This window comes from Lepidochelys kempii, chromosome 7, assembly GCF_965140265.1.
Source record: "Lepidochelys kempii isolate rLepKem1 chromosome 7, rLepKem1.hap2, whole genome shotgun sequence".
Lineage (NCBI taxonomy): Eukaryota > Metazoa > Chordata > Testudines > Cheloniidae > Lepidochelys > Lepidochelys kempii.
In genome coordinates this window covers 14,245,986-14,269,985 of record NC_133262.1, presented here as the reverse complement: position 1 = coordinate 14,269,985, position 24,000 = coordinate 14,245,986, and the positions used below count along the sequence as shown (strand labels likewise).

Sequence of the window (24,000 nt, the reverse complement as noted above, 5' to 3'; positions counted from 1 at the left end):
ACTATGTGGCCTTGCAAATCGCTTCAGGTCTGATATTCCAAAAGTCAGGCTCAGGACTGCACACGTCAGGTATCTGCCTGTACCAATGGACAGACAGATGCACAACGTGCCATGAATACGCAGAAATATGCAATTTTCAAAGGTAACTATGGCAACGGCATGAAAAAAAATATTAAGCATCCTGTCATGTGTCTAATTTTGGTAAAATAAAGGTTTGTGGAATACAAGGCCATTAATCTCTCTGTTTTACATGTAAAATGGTTCTACCAATGATAATTACCTACTCCACAGAGGTGTTCTGTGGCTTAATTAATATTTATAAAGCAGTCTGATATGCTTGGACAAAAGGCTCCATATATAAATGCACATCATTATTGTTTTTACTCCCAGTCTACATAATTCGGAAACAAGATTCTACATTAAATTTCTCCTTATGGTTGATTCCTAATCTAATAGCATATGTCACTCACCTCAGACCAACTGCTCTACCCTTATTGTCAACAGTCCAGTGTTCAAATCCAATAGTTTGCCTTACTGAGTGGAAGTGTATATTCAAAGTCTGGCACTAATGCAAAGTCCACTAAAGTCAATAGGAGTCCTTCTCCTGACCTCAGTAGGCTTTGCAGCAGGTTCTACATGCAAGGAAGCATTCGGATTATCTTTGAATCCTATGTATATTCAGTGTCTTTGAGCTTCTTATGGACAATTAGGGGACATAATGGAACAGAGAGGCCCAAGGTGTGCCAGGTGGAACAAAATGGGTTAAAAGAAAAAGAAGGGAGGTGCTCCTGCAGAAATAACAAAACAAAAAAAAGAGAAAGAGAGAGAGAAAACTCTCAGCTAATACTCTCAAACCAGGGGAGCTGCAAGGCATCTATCTATCCCTGTGTTGTAGGCATAAGAAGTAGGGTTTTAAACATATTATTCTGCATCAAACCCTCCAACCAGAGAAGGCAGACAACTATCATAGCACTGCTCCTCCAATTGCCAACTCAGAGCTGCCAACTCTGAAGAATGTACTGGGTAGAATTCCTTCCTCCAGATATTCTTGATAAAAGAAAGGTCAATTGGGTGCTGGTGGTAACCCCGTGTTTGGCAATGAGTGTTACCTCTAACTGCTGAAAAGAGCCACATACAAAATGAATACACTGTAAACCAGTCTTCTAGAATCCTTCTTGGAATGCTTATAACTGGTCTGGATACAATGGTTCTTAGATTCTACTGCTGAAAATAAGTAAAAGGATGAAGTTGTTTTGTTGCTAATTTACACCCATATGTCTGTTCCCAAAGATGCAAGGGCAAATTGGTAGAGATCCATTGAAGTTCATGGTGCTATGGTCATTTTAAGATAGTAGATTATTTCACCCAATTTTTCCTATGATGTTATGTGGAGGCAATTTCATTGGCCAGCACTTACATTCACCCAGAGTGAATATGGCCAATTCTGTATGGAGAAGCTCATATTTTGAAACAAAAATCTCAGTAATTACTGGGCTTCAATCTTTTGATTGAGTGAAGAGCTCTAAAATTATCTGACCAGAGACATAAACTCATCTATTCCTTAAACATTCATTCCATAGAACCGTTGCTTCATATTGCCAGTTTTGCTACTAAAAAAAATGCAAAGTGACTTTTAAACTAAAGAAAAACACTTGTATGTAGCCAAAAAGGTGGAAGGAAACCCCATTTCAGGATGTTAACTGATTTAGGAATCAAATATTCTCAAAAGGGATATTGTCAACAATGCTTAGTCTATATCTCAAATACTAGAGGGTTACCATACTTCAACCCCACACAGAAATAAAAGTGCTTTGAAGGATGTTCTTGTGAACAAAATGCTGGAGGCTATATCTTCAACATCCTCCATATCCATTTCCCTAGATCTCATGTGTCAGGTATATATCTTAAAACACATCATTTTTTTAGAATGTTGGACAAGACAAAAGAAATTGGAGAAATCGGCACATCGATTCCATCTGCTGAACCAGCAACAGCAGTGGGGCAAGGGGAAAAGCAGGCATGTCTGAAAGTGGAGACTATGTACCGTTAACATTACTTGATCCATCTCTCCTGGGAAGAATTGAAAAAAAATCCCTCCCCAGGCAGATTTTGATTTTTGGAAGGATGCTCTCATAAGCAAATTGCCAGAAGACATAGCATTCACCCTCGTCCATCTCCTGAAGTCCCATGTGGATGTCAGGTATATCATATAAAACAGAGTATCTTCCTGGATGTCTGGGAGTGCCAAAGAAACTAATGAAAGAATAACAGGCACACAGACACTACAAGCACCTCTAGCAAAAATTATAACCACCACCATGTACTCAAAGTATATCTTAAGTGACGCTGGGGGCATTTCATAGACCCAGTTGAATGCAGTCAAGGACGAAAGCCTCGCATTTTAAAAGAAAACTGGAAAAGTTATTTCCAGGTGCCTTCTCTCTTACAAGTGCTCACGCACTTAAATGATGATGGCCAAATAAATATCAGGGTAGTCAGATTACACTTCAGCACTGGTTGGGCATGTTTACCTCTGTGTTTGAACAGCAACTGGAACAATGGGATCTCAATCCTGACCATGGTCACTGTGTGTGTTACCACAATACCAGTATTAAATAAAGAAGGAGAGAGGTAAACTGCTTTCCCCCTTTTGCTGTCAAATATGCTGTCGATGATCTCCCTGAAAATTTGTCTGCTGTTTCTGATCACTTTTGCCACTTCTGATGCAGCTAAAGAACATGGGACTTGCCAACTGTTTTGTTTAAGATGAGTTTGGCTTGGAATCTCTTCCACTCATACCTAACCCTTATTTGTTTTTATTGCATCAGTATAATTCAGAAGGGTCACCTTTCTTCTCTTCAAGTTGATGACTGGAATTCTACTTGGCTCCCCGCATCAATGGCCAAAGAATACAAAATTTCAGGGGGGCCTGAACTGCAAATGTGGCATACTTCATCAAAGCTGACAATGCAGTATGCATAATGGAGTAGGCTGCTTTGCAAACCATTGTCACCAATGCTGTCATGTAACTCTAGCTTCTGACGTTGCATTGCCAAGACTTTCAACAAGATTGTAGAACTGCTGATGTTCTCCACCACAAAACTCAAAGCATGCCACCGCTACTTCAGAAGAAGAAAATCAGTCCAAGAAGGTGTTTCATTTACTTTCCTGGTTCTTGATGTCTTCACTACTTTGCAATATTTCATAGCTTTGTGGGAAGGGTATTATGGGGGATCCAGACAGAGATCAATAACTCATCATATCTTCTATTTGATTTATATTCCCCAGTGAATACACCTTCTCTGCATCAGCTTGTTTCCTATTTTTTTGAGCAAAACATCTTTTTCCCCCCTCTTGAGTTCTATACCTCTGCAGAAGATGGCATTCCAAATAAATTAAAGAGAATGCCACTATTTTAATTAATTCTCACACTTGATGCCTTTGGGAAAGGCCATAATTATCACAGAGGATAACCAGTTATGCCTACAATTAAAAGACTTTAAAATATTAAAAGCAAGATAGACACTTGTTTACAAGAATTAGCATTTATGCACAGAAAATATTTCCAATCCATAAAAAATAGTTTATAATGCTCCAGGGTGATCAATTTTTATGTTCATACAATTAAAACTGGACAGCTCAACATGCCCAGACTCTGTATTTTGCAATGTTTTCCTGTAAAATTGATTGACTTGACAATAAAATATAAATAAACTTAAACTAGTCTATCAATATAATATTCATTGATTACTGTCAACATCAAAAGGCTTTTTAGGCACCTCCCAAAATAAGGTGGTGGTATAATCTCTTCCCAACCTATATACTATATGACATATGAGGGGACTAATGATATAGCAGGAAGGAAGATGGGATAACAACAGTAAGATCACTTGATTATTCTGCACAGGCTACACATGGCTGGAGATAGTAAAAAGGATGTTTTCTGCTGTCGTGTTTTAAACATTGTTACTGAATATCACAACATATCAATCTAGATGGATAGAAAGCTGTATTGCATAAAAGAACTGGCCACTTCTTGGACCTTGTGATGCCATATGCTGGGTATGACTAGCAGGCTTACCAAAGCATCTCTTGGGGAGGTGGGGAGAGTGTTCAGGAAGTCTCCAAAAGGCTAAAACTCCTATCGGCCCAGCCATCTAGATTCTAATGTGGCCGGGACCACTGTATTTTGAGCACTGCCAAGGAGTTAAAAGATGGTAATGCACTCTCTCTCTCCTCTCTGCCTCCAAGAACCAGGCTTTGGGGGGAGGAGGGGCAGGGAGTGAAAATAAAAAGGAATCTAGCTCTAATTCTTTTATTCTTGTTAGGGTAAATCATACCCTCTCTTCTACATAGGAAAGCTAGAAGGGACTGGCTTGCCCCTACCAGAATGTCTTGCACACTAGGAGACCTCTCATGCTATCTTCCACTTTCTTTGATATAGGAATCAGGGTGGATGAGTCTTAGCCTAACAAGGAGAAGAGTCACCATCACAATTTCCAGTAGATCCAGAAGTAATCATTGACTGGCTAGTAAAGGGGGGAAAAGAGGTGAGGGATTACATCTTGGAGGAGAGCGGCCCCGTGACACCACAGTCTACTAATATGGGATTAGGGTTGTAAAAGTGCCATCTCTCATTACAGCATTCTACTTTGACTGTGGGATGTAGCAAATGGGTTTAATTGGAGTGGGTTGAAGATCACTATTTCCCTACTGCATTTGTATACTTAAGTCATGAAACATTCTGTAAAGGAAAACAAGGGCAATGGGGAGGTACAGAAGGAACAACTGGAACTGTCTCTTTATGGTAGAATGAGATAAGGGAAAGAAGCAGAGGGGCACTAAAAGTTTTGGTCACAAGCACTTCCTGCTGCTGTGCATCATTAAACAGACAGATCTTCCAGTCTGGATTAGTGGAGCTGAGGGTGCTGAAAAAGTATCATTTAAACTTTGTTTAATGTTAGATTCCAGTTATTATTTTTTTTTGCGTATGTCATTGTAGCATTACTCATCAGGAACAATATATATAGGAAACCATTCAAACAAAGCACTCTGCTTATTTATGGTCTTCTATGATCCTGCTGAGTTGCCTACAGTAAATATGAGAGGTCAAGAATGACATTAATTACTGAATTTCAGCAAATGCTTCCACAAAACATCGTAACTACCTACTGAAAGGATATTCTGCATAAGTGGAAAATCATACTGGAGGACTCACAAAATGGAACTTAGTTTGGCAATAAAATGGGGGGGAAATCATCCTATGCAGTTTTAAACTAGAAAGAATCAGCCTGTGGAGGGGAATATTTTCTCTCTTACCTCTTTGATGACTTCCTAAATGAATCACAATTGTCAAAGAATAAAATAAAAAATAAAAATCCCTTTATGTCAAATTAACAGTTTCCAGGTAGACTATCAGCAAATCTTGAACAGCTGATGTAGATAAAGAGTTTCTTCATTTTATCAATAAATAAATAAAAATCAGGAAACAACTACATTTCATTGCATAACCAAAGACAAAAAAATAATTTGCAAAACCAAAACAAGGCTGTATGCCAAATGAAAGCTAATGCAAGTCAGCAAGTCTCTATAGGGCAATGCTAAGATGAATGATTCGGCCTCTTTTGTATTATTTATCATGCCTTTTTATCTATGAATTCTAAACTATCCATTACCAGAAATGGTACCTACACTCAATTTAAATAATATTATGACAGTCAGTTGTTTCTCTCATTCCTAAAAGCCACTTCAACTGAGGCTGATGTTAATGCACTAATACCAAAGTTAGGATTTGTGCTAGTTTCCAGCTATTGTTTCATTGTGTATGGTATGGAATTTCTTTGCTCGCTTTTTCCAGCAAACAAGAACTTGAATGGTTAATTGTTAAGCCTATGCATTTTAGAGAATTACTGATTGCTGTATTTGAAGTGTAAGTGATTGTAAAATGTGCTGTGGCTAATGCCCAGAAAGCCAACTTGGTATCAGGGATAATTATAGACAGTTTAATTGCTTTTGGTGTTTTAATTGGCAAAGTACACTGACAACGGGAGGCCGAATGAAACTGAAAGGATTGGCTAGCCCATGTAGGTGTCCAAATTTGCTAGTGGTGAGCTGATCTTATGTACGGTGGGTACAACCTTCAAGGACCCAAGCATTCCTAGGACAAAGGAGACCTAATTATTTTTCAGATAAAACTATTACTGTCCCGTGTATGTATTTAGCTCTTGCTTTTGAAAAATAATTTTGCTTGCCTGCCACAAGGGTCTTATAAATACTATGTTTATTTCAGTTATATACATTATGCAGAGACAGACTCAGCCCATCTCCTGAAAGCCTAACTTTCTTTTGGGGAGTTTCTTTTTGCCTCAGCCTGGAAAGATGCTCAAACCATGAGTTTGAGCCTCAGCTGAGCTAAGATGCAGAAGAGCCAAAATCAGTGGTCTTTATGCTTCCTAAATTTCCACTGACTAAGGATTACAGGATTTGACCAATGAAGCAAGCCCAGCCAGCAGATGCGGTGAAGTAGTCTTCACTACTTGTGTAAGTCTGCTCCAGTGTTTGCAACAACTCAGTAAACCCCACTTCACAAATATTATTAGTGACATTTCATGCTCGTTAAATGTGCCAGATTGACAGATATGAAAACTTAAATCCTCTATTTACCCCCAGAGCAGAAGGCAACTGGGCAAGCTTCCTTCATTCTATCCTGTAAATCTGCCTTAATCCTGCCTGCTGAATTCCCCTCCAGTGGCTCTAGGGTAGTTCTCCTTTTTAATGCAGAAAAAAATTGAACCATTTTCCTCTCTGCAGTTCCTCATTGCAGTTCCTCTCTGCAGTTACCTCCTTGTTCTGTAACTTTCATGCACCACACTGACTGGATGTCTGTCTGCCTGTCGTCTACCATAGACCCACTATACACATTATTTAGTCTCCTCTGTTATAATTTACCACATTGTGATAGGATAGCATGTGTAGGATTCATGGATCTTGAAAGGTGTGTTGTGAGGAGTGTTGATCACTGTAGCAGTGGGGATATCATAGCATCAGAAGGGCAGGACTGGAAGGGACTTCAATAGATCATCTAGTCCAGGGGTTCTCAGACTTTTGTACTGGTGAAACCTTTCACACGGTAAGCCTCTGAGTGTGACACCCCCCCCCCTTATACATTAAAAACACTTTTTATATATATTTAACACCATTATAAATGCTGGAGGCAAAGCAAGGTTTGGGGTGGAGCCTGCCACTCATGACCCCCTGAGGGGTCCTGACCCCCAATTTGAGAACCCCTGATCTAGTCCATTCCCAGCACTCAAGGCAGGAATAAGGGCATGTCTACAAGTACAGTGCATTTATCAAAATCTACTATTTGTTTCCCGGTCACCCAGTTTTTTGGGTGCTTCCCAAGAGTCCCTTATCCTGCAAGTATCACCTACATTCTTTATTCCTAGATACACACATTTACATTTAGACATATTAAAATGCATATTGTTTAAGTGATCTAGATCAGTAGTTCTCAACCTGGGGTATGCATACTCCTGGGTGTACGCAGAGGTCTTCTAGGGGGTAAATCAACTTATCTAGATATTTGCCTAGTTTTATATCAGGCTATGTGAAAAGTGAAGTCAGTACAAACTAAAATGTCATATAATGACTTGTTTATGCTGCTCTACATACTACACACTGAAATGTAAGTACAATATTTATATTCCAATTGATCTATTTTATAATGTTATGATAAAAATGACAATAGTCATTTTTCAGTAATAGTGTGCTGTAACACTTGTATTTTTATGTCAGGTTTTGTAAGCAAATAGCTTTAAATGTCATGAAACTTGGGGTACACAAGACAAATCAGATTCCTGAAAGGCGTACAGTAGTCTGGAAAGATTCAGAGCCACTGATCTAGATCACTTTGAAACAGTGACCTTTCCTCTTCATTATTTACCCCAATCTTTGTGTCATCTGCAAAATTTATCAGTGATGATTTTATGGGTAAAAATGTTAAATAATGTAGGCCCAAGAACTGATCCCTGAAGGACACCACTGGAAACAGTCCCACTTGATGATTCCCCCTTTACAATTACATTCTGAGACCTATCAGTTAGCCAGTTTATAATCAATGTAATTTGTGCCATGTTAATTTTATATCATTCTGTTTATTAATCAAAATATTGTGTGATACTAAGTCAAACACCCGATAGAAGTGTAAGTATATTATGTCAATACTATCACGTTTATCAATCAAACTTCTAATCTCATAAAAAAAAGATATCAGGTTAGTTTGACAGGATCTATTTTCCACAAAGCCATGTTGATTTGCATTATGACATTACTGTCCCCTAGTTCTTTATTTATCAAGTCCCATATTGGCTGTTCCGTTATCTTGCCTGGGATTAATGTCACGCTAATAGGCCTATAATCATTTAACCTTTTAAAATATGCACATTCACTTTCTTCCAGTCTTCTGAAACTTCTACAGTGCTCCAAGACTTATTGAAAATCAACATTAATGGTCCAGAAAGCCAACTCTTTTAAAACTCTTGGATGCAAGTTATCCGACCATGCTGATTTAAAAAACTCTGACATTAGTAGTTTCTGTGTAACATCCTCCAGAGATACTAGTGGAATGGAAAGAGTGTTACACCATATGGTGAGACTGCATCATCTGTTGTGTAATCTATAGAAACCTATTCAACTTAATTAAAATGTGACTATCTTAAAGGCTGTTCAATTCTATATTAATTTCTGTAACTGCTTTTGAGCTCATTTAATCTGTTATGGGTAGTGTATTTGTTTTAAGGATGTCTGGTTCATAGGAATATTTCCCTTATTTTTGGCAATTTGTTTTTAAGAATGCTTCCATTCTTCTTGGCATGTTTTGTAAAGTATTTCTTATGAAAGGGAACCATAGGGCAAAAAGGGGGGAGGGAAGAGAGGGCGATTCAAAGAAGAGAGCAGTGGTGGCTGGGAGCCAGATAATTTGATGTGGCAGCTGTCTTCAATTCACCATTTTGTTTGTCCTGTGAGAGGGAATCAAAACAGTGCAGCAAATGGCATTTTCATAAATTCTCTCTCTTGCTCTCACACGCACACCCCACTACATTAAACGAATATTGTATTATACTTTTGATTTGTGAAAGGAGAAGAATAAAAGCCTAGATACGGACAAGTCTCCAACACTGAGGCACACAAAAGTGCATTAAGGAAATCATTAAAGGGGCCTGCAATGGTGCTGGTGTTTCACCCCCCTAACAGTGGTTAAAATTCCACAGTGAATTTATTTGCTTTCATTCTGGCAAAGTAAAAGCCCATTTATATGTAGCTGGCATGTTAGTTTTGCATGTGTCTGTGTGGCAAAAATGATTTTCCTTCTGTTCAATTTCTCCACTAAGGAAACCCAACTCATAGAATCATAGAATAGTAGGGTTGGAAGAGGTCATCTAGTCCAATCTCCTGCTCAAAGCCGGGCCACCACCACCTAAATCACAACTGGTTACATAGACATGAATGTGTGATGAACTGAACCCTTAATTTAAAATTTGGTGCAAATTTAAGTCTTTTTTTCTACAAGGAAAAAAACAAAACAAGCAAAATCCTTCCATGCGTATTTTCATTGGCTAAACATTTCTAATGTTAAAAGCTCTACCATTTTGAAAAGTTTATGGTTAAGTTTGTGTTTATTTTTGCATGAGTTAATGGCCGGGGTGCATGTGGTTTCACAACGATGAATTGCTCATGGAAATTAATCTGAATATTAAAAACGTGAATGCTTTACGGAGATTGTTAAAAGTAAATAAGACTGATATGGGCAAAATGAGCTGTTACCATCATCCTTTTTAATATGCGTATATATAAATATAGCTATGAAATAACTAGTTCAAACCTCAGTAAATCTCTTGGAAACAATCTCCTGAGCACAGTAACTATTTCAAAATGTTTAGTATTGCAGAACAGTACTTCCTAGGGACGAATACCCTGAGTTGTAAGAATGTTAATATGAAAATATGGTTACCATTTCTTTTTACCTGCTTATTGTTAATAGCAGTCCTCACATAGAGGCTGGGCCTTCCATCTTTTTTAAATCCACAGGATGAGGTAAAAATGAGTTTTGTGGTCTGGGGGATTGATATATCTTCGTATTCTCAACAGTCTGATGAGAATAAGAGGGTGTAATGAATTAAATGCTTCCATATTGATGTCTCATGATGGTTTGGTTAAAGGCAATTTTTCTCATTAAACCCAAACATTGTTTTGCCTGACATCCAGCCCTCTATTCCTAAGAATCAGACAAATCTCAACCTTCCCTGCTTATTATCTCCTTGATGCTAGGATAACCTTTATAGTCAACTTCTCAGAAAATAGAATTATTCTCCCTTTATATAAAGAAAAAACGTGTGATAATAGCCATTCCCCAGAGATGTGGGTATGTTAGTGGGAGACGATAGTACCCAGGAGAGATGCCTGGTTTGACGGCCTTGTATGTTGCAATGCGTAGTCAGAGAGAATGGGATCTATCGAAGAGTACAGGCCTCACCATTCTGTCTCATCCACATGCTTTAACCTCTGGACAGCACATATCCAGTGGCACATGGCCCTCTATCCCATTATCAGTCACCTGTGTCATTCAGTCCCTCCGCTTGATTCAGGACTCTTACATTCAAATGGCTTCTTTGATCATGGAATCATAGAAGTTAGAGATGGAGACAGCATGTTAGGTGGACTACGTCAAATGCCTAGAAATGAGTTGGTTGAATTAGATGGTCTTATGCATCTCTTACTTCGAAAAGCCTATGAATTTCGGAATATTGTGTTCTGAGAAAAAAATCCTATGATAAACACACTGAGTGCGATCGGCTACTTTTGCTGTTGTTTTTAAATCCTAGGAGTTAGTAAACATATTAGTCAGTAAAACATCCAGCTGAGTGTATCGTTTACCTTCTCCCCTTTAGTGTGTGTTGGGGCACCTCTGCCAATGCAGGATTGTTCCCTACAGTATGTTTTCTAGTGTTTAGCCAATTTCATTTAAAATGTTCAAGTAAAGAGCCTTCCACTACGTCCCTAGGGAGAATATTCTACAGTCCAATACAGCTCATGCTCAATACATTTCTACAGCTTAAATGTTATCTTGATTATTTTTTCACCTTTCACTTCTAGTTACACAACTTTTTGTACAACTTTAATTAGATCCTTTCCCTCTTTGGAGCTTTTCCTTTCAGCTATTCTTGTTCTTTACACTCTTGATTTTCAGAGGAACTGCAGAGCCAACTCTATTGTCAGTTACACCTGTGAAATCCTGGAAAACCATGGGGCTCCACAGGTGTAGTTAAGGGCAGAATTTGTCCTGCAGATTCTTTATTGCTGTTGGAGATGTACAAGCCAGAAAGAGCACAGCATGACTTTCAGATCTCATAGAGAGCCAGCAGTTGGAGAAAAGAAAAACATCTTTTTACTTGTAAACTGAACTTACTGAGATGCAATAAGCCTGGAACTCCACATTGTCCCTTTTGCTATCTCTTTTTAGAGCAGAACCATACTCTGATATTACATTTTTAGAAGTGTAGCTATTTGAAAAGCTTACAAAGCTGTTTTGCAACCTCCTTAGTTTGGAAAGACCTTTTACTTATCGTTAAAGACTGCAAAGGAAAGAATTTCATTTCCCCCCATTTTGACCTTCTTGTGCTTACTGAATTCAGTGGCATTCCCCAGTGATGGAAAGGATCTTTGTGTGTACTACAGACATCTTGAAGCTATCACATCTCTGATGCAAATGTTAATGCTTTAAGGATGATGGTAGCAAAACAGGCTAAACATGGACATTAACTGGAGATGGAGTGGAAGGCTGAATTCTTAGCTGTGCTCAGCTCACATTTGGAGCATCTCAGGAATGGGGAAAGTGGCTGCTCATCACCTTTCTGCCTTCCATGATCCACGGGTTGTTGGGGGCCAAGATGTCTATCAGCATAACTTACAGCAGCCAAAGGGTTTCTCCAAGATACATCAGAGGCACTGGTCCCATAGCTATAATCAAGGACTGGGAGCAGTGCTGTTCATTTTAGTCCTACGTATCCCTCCCCCAACCATGCCTCCTAGCCTGCCTCTCTCTGTTCCGTACACACAAAGATCTTACCTTTCTTTGGAAGCTGTTCATTAAGTATGCTTGAATCTTTGTTGTTTTAGTTACCCGGTGCCCGGGCAACTGGTACATCTTTTGACCTATCATGACAGGCGTGATAAGGAAATAATAACCATTAATTTGCAATAGCTAAATTCTGCCTATAAGAGAACAAAGTGGTAATGATTCACTGTACATTCTTAAAACTGACTGAGGACAACTACAGGATGGAACGTGTGATATTACTAGAATGTCAAACTTACAAGACAGCTCAAATACATGAGTTGTGGTTTGAGGTGAGAGCTTCCATCCTGAAGGTATTGGATATCAGATTAAAAAGTGGTGTTACTTCAGAAACAAAATGCAGTGTTATGTACAATGGAGACAGCTGAAGAGTACAAGGCTTCCTGCCAGGTCCCTCAGAACAGGAAACACTTGTAAGTAATAGAGATGTCTCTTGCTTCCCAGGAAGATTTCACAGACCCTCTGAGTCCTTTACTGTGGGCCCGTACTTTGCTATTAGTTTAAAAATAACCCACCAAAATGACAACATTTTGCACTTCTAAAGCATCTTTCATCAAAGATTCTCAAAGTGGTTTCTGCTCATTAAGTCACAGACTACTCTGTAAATATCAGTTTCCCTGCTAGCTGGGGAAACAGAGCCTCAGAAAAGCTGCGCTTCTGACACAGTGAGTCAGCGATATGGGCAGGAACATACCCCAGAACTCCCGATTCATATGCTTTGCTTTAACCACTGGGACATATTTTCTCATGATCTATCCAGCACCATTGAGGCGTATCGCGCTTTACCATCAAGTATACAGACAAGGTCTCTGACCCCACGTAAACCTGTCCACCACTTAAGTCCTATTTTCAGGTCTTTAGAGGAACACAGAGGCATCAGGCTCTCTGTACAGGCATCAATTTCACCCCGTTCAAACACTGCTAGGGAAGTAATATTCGAATACAGAGAGCTACTGATGTCAATTGGGTTTTAGGACCACTGTGGGGACAGAAACAATTTGTATTGTGTTAGGAATATACTAATGGCTACTTGAAGGACACATATAGAAAGGATAAACATGATAGACTACAGAGAGAGAGAGAGATTACAGAAAGGGAGATATACTTAAGGAGCACAAAAAGTTTGGAAGGTGTGTAGTAGGACCTGTGACATCAAAGGACACTGAAGATTGTGGAGAGGCATCAAGAAGAGGAAGAAATACTAGCAGTTTTCCATTGATGAAAGGAGGCATTGATCTAAAAAAAAGAATAATTAAGTATATATATAAAAAAAATAGGATTGGAGTACAGATGAAGTATTAGTTGTGGTGAAGAGTATTTAAAATCAGAATGACATGCTGAGAATGCACAAAGCCAAGCACAAAAACCTTGAGCAAAAGCTGATGGGGCTGATGAGATGAAACAAGCAGAAACACATTGGTGCACTTTCTTTGCTACCGCATAAATCCAGCACAGTAGGAAAAGCAGCAGGAAGGGTCTGCATTATTTCACTGTATGAAAGTCACCCAAACAATCGCTGCTGTATGAGTCAGTCAGTCACAACATAATCGGCATCGCAGGTAACAAAAGTACTATGAGTAGAGAGATATATATGGCACCCCGATTAATACATTACCTAAAAATGTAGAATGTTATCAGAATGTTTATACATCAGCAGTGGTAGCCATGCTCAAGTAACCTTATCAAAAGGCATTTTATCAGGAAAAATGTGTTAAAGAGGAGGATAGGGATGAATGAAGAGTATCAGACTGGCTTTGCATTTTTTTTAAGCTGAAAAAGTGCATATGTTCATAATGTTGCACAACCCAGGCACTCTAAGTCATATTAATTGTCAAATTTGCCTAATGAATCAATTCCTATTTAATTACATTTAAAGTGTGTGGCCTTTTAAAAATTGCATACCACTTTCCCACCCTGTTTGTCCTGTTACACTGCTTATCAGTTTAGGCCCCAGTGAGACTAACCATGTGCTTAAAGTTAGGCAAATGGCTAAAAACTGGCAGGGTGAAGGCCTTAGATTGTAAATTCTTTGTGTTTGGTTTTTGCCCACCTAGCACAGTGAACCCCTTCTTGATTATGGCCTTTAGTAGCAACAATACAAATAAATACTAATATAAGAAAAGATGCAGAGACTATAACCCACCTGTAGTGGAACCATCCACAGTTAAATCCTGGTCCACAAAAATTGGATTTAAGTGAGGGAAAATGACCTAGGTGGAAGTTTATGCTGCAAATTAATACAGATGGGATAAAGACCAAAAAGACAATATCCATGTGTTATCAGATCCAAACTCCTGACCTTTGTAATTTGGCATTATTTGTACATTTAAGGACATGGCAATGGCCTCTGTACTAAATTTAGTTTCGTGTGGTATGATGCCAACCCACAAAAAAGGGGAGCTTCCAAGAATGACACATATATATGTTTGTCTTGGTCAATTTTCATAAAAGTGGAGAATGGCCGTACCAACGAGTAGGTGAAGTTAAATTGTTTGGGTAAGAGAACACAACAGAAACAAATGCCTATTTAAAATGTGATATGTTATTACAATACTGTGCCACACATCATACATGGCATGAATAATTATATTTTCTTATACAACGCTGTGTCTTAAATTAATAGTGCCATCGCACAGTTTAGGTAACTTGCAAAAACCAACACTCATGTACATGTTATACGCATACGCCACATCACAAAATTCTGCAACCCCTGCTGCATGAAGTGGTCATACATGCCAGACAAGTATCTTTAATTGCCAGACTATAACATTCAATGTCTGACAGTATCCCGGTAGACTAAAACTGAAATACTGGTAGGACACTATAGTGCTGCTGTGACAAGTACCCTGTAAAGTTTTTACAGCACTAGGTACACAATAATTTTGTGCCTAGAATATTATGCAACTCCACATACCACACTATTTGTGACATTTTTGCTAAATGTCTTGGATCACGGAACAAGTTTTTAGATTTAAAAAAAAAGAAAGGAAAAAATCATAGTTTAATCTGTAATTTTTGTATCTATTGTTATAAGCAACCTCCTAAACCTCCTAAACTGAACAAGATCAGAGCGGGAAACATTGTCCTCTCCTCCCCCCAACCCCCCACTCAAGTTTGTTTACTTTGTGCATTTGAACAGTAAAAAGTCCATTCCATTGTTCTGAGGATGGTCAGTTACACTTCCTGTCTCATGTACCAGCATGATATCACTCACTATTCTGCTGCAGTCTCATGCACTGCTCATTTGCACAGGCCCTGCAAGAAGATGTTTTAGTAGTTACAGCAGGAGCAACAATAAAACTGAAATAAGAGCTGTCATAAATATAAAGGGAAGGGTAAACCCCTTTAAAATCCCTCCTGGCCAGAGGAAAAATCCTCTTACCTGTAAAGGGTTAAGAAGCTAAAGGTAACCTCGCTGGCACCTGACCAAAATGACCAATGAGGAGACAAGATACTTTCAAAAGCTGGGAGGAGGGAGAAAACAAAGGGTCTGTGTCTGTCTGTATGCTGCTTTTGCCGGGGACAGAACAGGAATGGAGTCTTAGAACTTTTAGTAAGTAATCTAGCTAGGTTTATGTGTTAGATTATGATTTCTTTAAATGACTGAGAAAAGAGCTGTGCTGAATAGAATGACTATCCCTGTCTCTGTGTCTTTTTTGTAACTTAAGGTTTTGCCTAGAGGGATTCTCTATGTTTTGAATCTAATTACCCTGTAAGGTATCTACCATCCTGATTTTACGGAGGTGATTCCTTTACTTCTATTAAAAGTCTTCTTTGTAAGAAAACTGAATGCTTTTTCATTGTTCTCAGATCCAAGGGTTTGGGTCTGTGGTCACCTATGCAAATTGGTGAGGATTTTTACTGAACCTTCCCCAGGAAGTGGGGTGCAAGGGTTGGGAGGATTTTGGGGGGAAAGACGTGTCCAAACCACGTTTCCCAGTAAACCCAGATAAAGTTTGGTGGTGGCAGTGGAAATCCAAGGGTAAAATAATTTTGTACCTTGGGGAAGTTTTAACCTAAGCTGGTAAAAGTAAGCTTAGGAGATTTTCATGCAGGTCCCCACATTTTACCCTAGAGTTCAGAGTGGGGAAGGAATCTTGACAAGAGCGTACAACAAGGACAAGATAGGGAGTCTGGTAGGTCTTCATGTGTTTTGTTCTAGGGCCCACCCAAAACCTTTATAAAAATAATGAAACACTATTTAGAGAGTGTCCTCTCAGAAATAAGATTTTTTATTTAAAAAAAAAAGTTTAAAAATACTCCAATTGGCAGTGTCCCTTCATATATTAAGACTCTCGTCTTTCAACACACACAGAAATGTGCTTTAGATAGCAATGGTCCAGGTTAGAAAGATGATTGGATTACTTTCAAGCAAGAAAATTATTAAGAAAGGCCTATTGTGTTCTTTGTGGCCAGAAAGAGGAAGCTTGAATGAAAACAGCCAGCACAAAGAACAGACAAATAGAAGCAAGGAAACAATTGATAAGAATATGAAGACCGGGAAGAAAAAATATATACAAGAAAGAGTAGACAACAGAAAAAGTATATATTTAAAAACAGATTTTAAAAAAAGCATAGCAGAAAGGATAACAAAAGCAAGATAAGTTCCCCAAAACAAAGAGAAAAGAACAGAGAATAAAAGAACACAGGAAAAAGGCAACTGACAAAAAAATCCCGAAAAAGCAAGACAGTAAAAAGAGACTATTTATGCTTATGAATGCAGGTGAAACTAAGACCTGTTCAAGTCAGAACAGATGTGTCTGGTGTGAGTCTATCAGTAGGGTGACCAGATGTCCTGATTTTATAGGGACAGTCCCGATTTTTGGGTCTTTTTCTTATATAGGCTCCTATTAGCCCCCACCCCCGTCCCAATTTTTCACATTTGCTGTCTAGTCACCCTACTCTGTAAGTAGAACCTCTACTTTACTGACTCTCTACACCACATCTTGATTACAGTTCTCAGGAGGAAGTGTGGTTGGCTATGGGCTATGGTAGGGTAGATGGAAATGTTTGTTGTGAGGAGAATATATCACAGTGCAGTATTTGACAAAATAGTAAACCTGCCTACACAGAGCCATCCATTAAGCTTTGTAAACAGATTTCTGTTTTTTAAAAAATGTGTTATAAGGCTAATTTTCAAAGTGTAGTGTTGACTTCTTTTTGCAGAAATTTCTTTGTTATTAATTGGAGTTACATGGCTAACAGCACATGATGCTTTGATAGGGTGACCGGATGTCCCATTTTTAAAGGGACAGCCCTGTTTTTTGGGACTTTTTCTTATATAGGCGCCTATTACCCCCCACCCTCGTCCCGTTTTTTCACAGTTGCTATTTGGTCACCCTATGCTTTGATAATTTAGCTCTATGTTTAGAAATAAAGATATGGAGGACATGTCATCTCAGCTTCAAATGCTCTTGAATACAGAGGTGGGTTTACTTTTTCTGACAGACTTCACAAAACAATAAGGGCATTTTCAGGTTCACAGGAGCTTTCAAAATCTGCAGTCCTACCATATTTTATGGCCTGATCCTATTCTCATTGAGGTCAATGAGGATTTTGCCAATGGATTTCACTGGAAAAGTCCCATTTACTAAAACGGGAGCTGGATCAGGCTGTAGGAGACTAGATGAAGATTAAATCACTGGACATGTCATATGTAACAAAATGACCTTTGATCTAGTGGACTATCTTGTCTACATGATAACCAAAATACATGACAGCTTTCAACACATCCAAACGACTTGATTAACTATATCACTGAAAAAGGTTTGCAGGGAATTCAGCATTTAAAAATCATAACATTGTCACCAGAAAGTTTTGGTTCAGAACAAATGTAAAGGGGAAATGTACAACAGATGGATCATCAGTGTTTCTCATTGTAATGGGGTTCACACTGCCCCCTCCAGATTCGGCCCCTGGGCCCTTCTCCTCCGTGAATCAGAGACCTTTCAGTCTGGTGCAACACCCGTATTCTTTATCCGTGATCAGTTTCCCACCACCAGTTTCCAACTATATACAGGCTTTACAACTGCTTGGCCTACCACAGGCCTGGCCAGCAACAGACTAGGAGACTCCTACTCCCTCTGAGCCTGGCCTCCCACTCTTAGTCTCCACCCCTCTTTCCCTCACTTCCTGCCAGCCTTATAGCTCCTGCTAATGAGGCTGGCAGGTGTGGTCAGCTAATCAGGCAAACATAGGGCGGTTCACCCAGCCCCAATACATTCTCCCTGATTGGGGCTGGAGTGGCAGGAGCTGATTAAGGGCTTCTGTAGCAGCACCCTGCCACACTCATATAATATATATGAGTTTTTGTTGTTGCAGTTACCTAATACAATGAACTTTTTGGTATTTTTAATATGCCTGTAATTAATGATACAGAACAAAATATAAAGATCACCAGTGATTTGAGTCTTAAAACAGGAAAGACTGGCATTTAGTCCAAATGTCAAGGTTAAAATTAGACAGCGACTAAGTACTTTGGCACCTTTAAATGAGGTGTCAGATGATTTAGTGATTGGTAATGGGATATGGATGTTTTAATTTTAGGAAAATCTGCAGTAGCAGAGTAACACAATAGATCTTTTTATGGAGTGTTGAACTAATAACCTGTAAACAATGGAATATGTATAACATATGATAATTCTGCTGACACTATGGTTCATGACATAAATAATTATTGATATAACTGAAGCATGATAATCAGTTTAAAATATTAGATTTAAATAATATTCATTTAAAATAAACATGTCAAAATCATGTATTGCTAATTGAAATATGTATACGAACGAGAAGTTAGTTGTGGCATAAAACAACATACATTAGAATTAGTTTATGTACCAGGTATTTAAAAATACTATAACTAGATAAGAGAGAAATGCAATGTCCACTGTAGTTACCATTTAGTATTATTTTTATTAATTATTTGTACTGCAGTAGTAAGTAGGAGCCCCAGTCTTGGTCCATGGCACTGTGCAAATTCATTGCAAAAAAGACTGTCCCAGCCCCCAAAGAAATTACAATCTAAAAGTAAGGCATGAGACAAGAAGCAAGTACAGAAAGATAAACGAGGGAGCACAAGGAAACAATGAGACAATAGTCTGATGTTTCAAACAAGGGGAAAAAAATCAAACTGAAGGCTGTCACATCATTCTTTAGACCATAATTTTGTGCTTTTTGCCCTTCCCACACCCTTAACCTCTTAAGAACAGTGTCAGTCTTAACTTTGAATTCCCTATTTTTTGTTATTTTGTGTAAAATGACCTTAACATTTTAAATATACAGTACATTGGGCTTGAGCCTACATTCCTTGTGCACCCAAAATTTCCACTGACTTGAAAAGGTGGTTTGAAACAGGGTCAGAGATATCTCTTTTTCTATCCTTGCACATGTACCTTCCATGAATATCAACTGGAGTTATAATAGTGCTTGTGAAAAAAATCAACTCCATGATGTTTGTCTGCAGTAATTTTTTATGGTCCAGAGAAACATTACTATTGATCAGAATTTCCACTTTAGAGATTTTTCTTCTTTAAATTTATTTTCCTTAATGTCTGATGAGGGTTCAAGATGTGTTTGATTATTGAATGCTTTCAATGATTTTTTTAAAAGTCCATCATATGATGAATGTCCATTTTATATGAGCAGGATCACCTGCATTAATTACTATGAGAGATTAGCAAAACTATTCTATGCTCTGATGGCTTCATGTAGTGTTGGTTTAGTGCACTGAAGTGCATGTAATAGATTGAGTCCCCTGGTGTTTACAACAGACAGCCAATTACAAAGTACTTGCACACTTGATGTTTTTGACCTTGTCCATAACAAAATGTGAATTGATGTACTGAGTCACTTTCAAATGATAAAACTTTTGAGCAATAAAGTGAACACAACTCCTTCCAACGAAAGTTTTCAAACTATAAAATGGAAAATGTATTCCAGATTTATAGGAGGATTATTGTAATTTATTTCTCAAATTGACAAAGTTTACTACACATCTTACTGTTCCATCTCTCCCTACTTTATTGGAAATCCAGAGGAAAAAACTGTATCATCATTGTTTCTTCAAAATTGAAGGCCAAACTGAGAACCCAAATTTTGGGGAAAGTGAAGTTTTATAAGCATCCTACCTACCAAATATTTAGGATTTTCAAACTGCTACACTCATAGTATTCTTTACACTGTGATGTACTATATATATAGCCACATTCCTGATTTGGGTGTAACGTGGTATTTCACCAACCCAGCAGCTACTCTAGAAGGAACAATGTCTCTTATAGAGCCGTTGGGTAGCACAGCCTTTTGACGCTGGTCATTGGAGAAGTGTTTCAAGGGCAAGAATAGTAAATTATTTAAGAAATTGCAATTACTTGAAAACTAGACAGGATTCTCTGTGAACAGAAGCATTGATATAAAAAATCCTCAGATTATGGACAATGTTATCGTCAGTCTCTCAATCAGACTGGGCTCCTGTTCAAAAGTGAAACCATGTGACCTGGTAAAATTATTCCTTCTATTACATTTCTCAGAAAAGGCCCCCCCAGTAGCCTAGAGGGAGAGTGTATAAGTTAAGCTTTCAGATGTGGAAAAAAACCTCAAGATAGGTCATGCAAGACATTGATGTCAGAACAGGAAATAGAACCCAATAGGTGATGTCATAGCATTTAACAAACAGGGAAACTAAGGCATAGTGCATAGTGTGTGTAAGTGATTTGCCCATGATCTTATGATGAATCAATGGCAAAGATGGGAATTGACCAATATTAAAATTATAAAGGCTGAACTTAAATGTTTATTTGTGAACCATTTTCTTAGTTTCCTTTCCCTTCCTATTACAAATTTATTAATAGAATTTACTCCATGTGTAGCAATTTATAATTCCCAAAATTGTTGAGGTGAAAAGGGAGAGTTTATTTTGAGTACTTTGGGATGAAACTCAAGTGTATTATATGCCTTGGTTGAAAGTGTCTTCTGAGAACAACTTATTCTTAAGAAAGTCTGTACTTCTGTAGATGCACTAACTATTTACACAGGTAAAATACTCACTCTGTGAGATCTATAGGGCAGGGTTTACCTTTGTGTTAGTAATTTGTAGGTTGCCTAATAAAAATGAGGCCATGATCCCTGCTTGGGTTTCTTATGTTAGGCTTGGCAGAATTCAGTTTATTTTATTTTATTTTATTTTATTTTATAGTTTCAACAGACAATATCAATATTTAAGAACTTTTTCCATTTTTATCTATTTCTGTTTTGAAAGTTGCACAAAATTATGAGTTTTAAGCTTTTTTTAGTTTTTATCAATTTCAATTTTCACACCTGTGGGAAATCAGACAATAATTATTTAATGACAATAGACATTAAGATTCAAATAGTGAAAGGTTTATCATCATTAAAACACAAAGGGTCAGTGTCACATGTCAAAATACACAAAGTAAATACCCTTACATCCAACTCTAATAAGCTCTCAAGCAGCATTTTTCTTACTTTTCCTATCTGTACATTTTAATGATCTCTGATGGAAATATTTTTCATCAGCTTGTGTGTGTACAGTGAAATCAATGTTTACCAACATTTACCAATAAAAATCTAATGATTCCAAGCCTACTTACATGCTACCACAATAGAAAAATAAATACTATAAAAGGGAGTTGCATTTTCAAATCTCCCATATGTGGACTGGAGAGTCAATACTAAAGACTTTGAAGTTAACATGTTATTACACATCTGTTGTCCAAAAAACATTTGTGATATATTCTTGCTACAATTTTCATCTTTAATATCAAGCCTAGTCATAAGCAGACCAAAAGGAATTAATACTGTTGTTGAAGTACTCACCAGATGGCACTCTTGTGCATGGTCTTACAAGTTTTGGTGTGTGTGCACATGTGTTTTGTTTTGTTTTGCTTGCAAGCAACAATGTACTGTTAATTTTGTTGTTGCCAGTTCTTTGGGGTAGGGAAAGCTGTAATGAGCAGCGGAGGAATATACTTTTGGCTCAGTCTGTCTACACTAGGCTTTGTCTACACTACAAAGGTAGGTCGACGTAAGGCAGCTTACGCTGACCTAACTCTGTAAGTGTCTACATTAGAAGATTGCTCCCGCCGATATAAATTGCCCACTACCTCGACCTAATAACCACCTCTGTGAGAGGTGTAGCGCTTTGATCAATGTAGTTAGGGTGATACAGTGTCTGTGTAGACACTGCATTACTTACATTGCTTGTTGGCTGTCAGTCCCACACGGGTCTCACAGCTGGAGCCCCACCACCGCAGGGCTGACAGCCTGCCTCACACGGGGCTCACAGCTCCAGCTGTCAGCCCTGGAGAAGTGGGGCTCCAGCTGAGAGCCCTGTGAGGGACTGATACTTTGGGCTGTGGCCATAGGGCTGGGGGGGCTCCAGTTGTTAGTGCCCCACAATGCCCCACACAGTTAAGTTAGTGGAAGGGCTCCTGGTGAGGATGCACACCACCGACAGAGGGGGCATTGTGTGGACATGAACCACCACAGTAATTACTTTGGTGATGTCGACCTAACTTAAGTCAACTTAATTTTGTAGTGTACACAAGACCTGAGTAGAGTTAATTCTTGAGACAGAGTTTCTCCCTCAGAAGTTGGCATTGTTGTTGGGCTGCAATTTTGGAAAGAAAAGTTTTCCATGGTGTTTGACCACCTCTGCTCCAGGGATAGGCAATTTGTAAGTAAAGCAAACTAATAATATACTCAAAAAGAAAAGGAGTACTTGTGGCACCTTAGAGACTAACCAATTTATTTGAGCATAAGCTTTTGTGAGCTACAGCTCACTTCATCGGATGCATACTGTGGAAACTGCAGCAGACATTATATACACACAGAGATCATGAAACAATACCTCCTCTCACCCCACAGTCCTGCTGGTAATAGCTTATCTAAAGTGATCATCAAGTTGGGCCATTTCCAGCACAAATCCAGGTTTTCTCACCCTCCACCCCCCCACACACAAACTCACTCTCCTGCTGGTAATAGCCCATCCAAAGTGACAACTCTCTTCACAATGTGCATGATAATCAAGGTGGGCCATTTCCTGCACAAATCCAGGTTCTCTCACCCCCTCACCCCCCTCCAAAAAACACACACACAAACTCACTCTCCTGCTGGTAATAGCTCATCCAAAGTGACCACTCTCCCTACAATGTGCATGGTAATCAAGGTGGGCCATGTCCAGCACAAATCCATCCCACCATCAACCTCAGCCTGGTCCAGTCCACACAAGAGATCCACTTCCTGGACACTACAGTGCTAATAAACAATGGTCACATAAACACCACCCTATATGGAAACCTACTGACCGCTATTCCTACCTACATGCCTCCAGCTTTCACCCTGATCACACCACACGATCCATCGTCTACAGCCAAGCTCTGCGATACAACCACATTTGCTCCAACCCCTCAGGCAGAGACAAACACCTACAAGATCTCTATCAAGCTTTCTTGCAACTACAATACCCACCTGCGGAAGTGAAGAAACAGATTGATAGAGCCAGAAGAGTTCCCAGAAATCACCTACTACAGGACAGGCCCAACAAAGAAAATAACAGAACGCCACTAGCCGTCACCTTCAGCCCCCAACTAAAACCCCTCCAACGCATTATTAAGGATCTACAACCTATCCTAAAGGATGACCCAACACTCTCACAAATCTTGGGAGACAGGCCAGTCCTTGCCTACACACAGCCCCGCAACTTGAAGCAAATACTCACCAACAACCACATACCACACAACAGAACCACTAACCCAGGAACTTATCCTTGCAACAAAGCCCGTTGCCAACTGTGCCCACAAATCTATTCAGGGGACACCATCACAGGGCCTAATAACATCAGCCACACT

At 38.9% G+C, this 24,000-nt stretch overlaps 1 protein-coding gene across 9 annotated transcripts in view; it reads right to left on the bottom strand.

The window, feature by feature from the left end:
- The window catches only part of LOC140914094 (contactin-4), a 659,738-nt gene that overhangs the window by 368,462 nt on the left and 267,276 nt on the right, over nt 1-24,000 (bottom strand). Inside the window, exon 1 of one of the 9 annotated variants that reach the window (XM_073351155.1) lies at nt 13,281-13,348. The exons of the other annotated variants lie outside the window; for them this stretch is intronic. The gene's annotated coding sequence lies outside the window, so the exon portion shown is untranslated. Of the gene's footprint in view, nt 1-13,280; nt 13,349-24,000 lie in introns of those variants that run through there. 9 annotated transcript variants of the gene reach the window in all.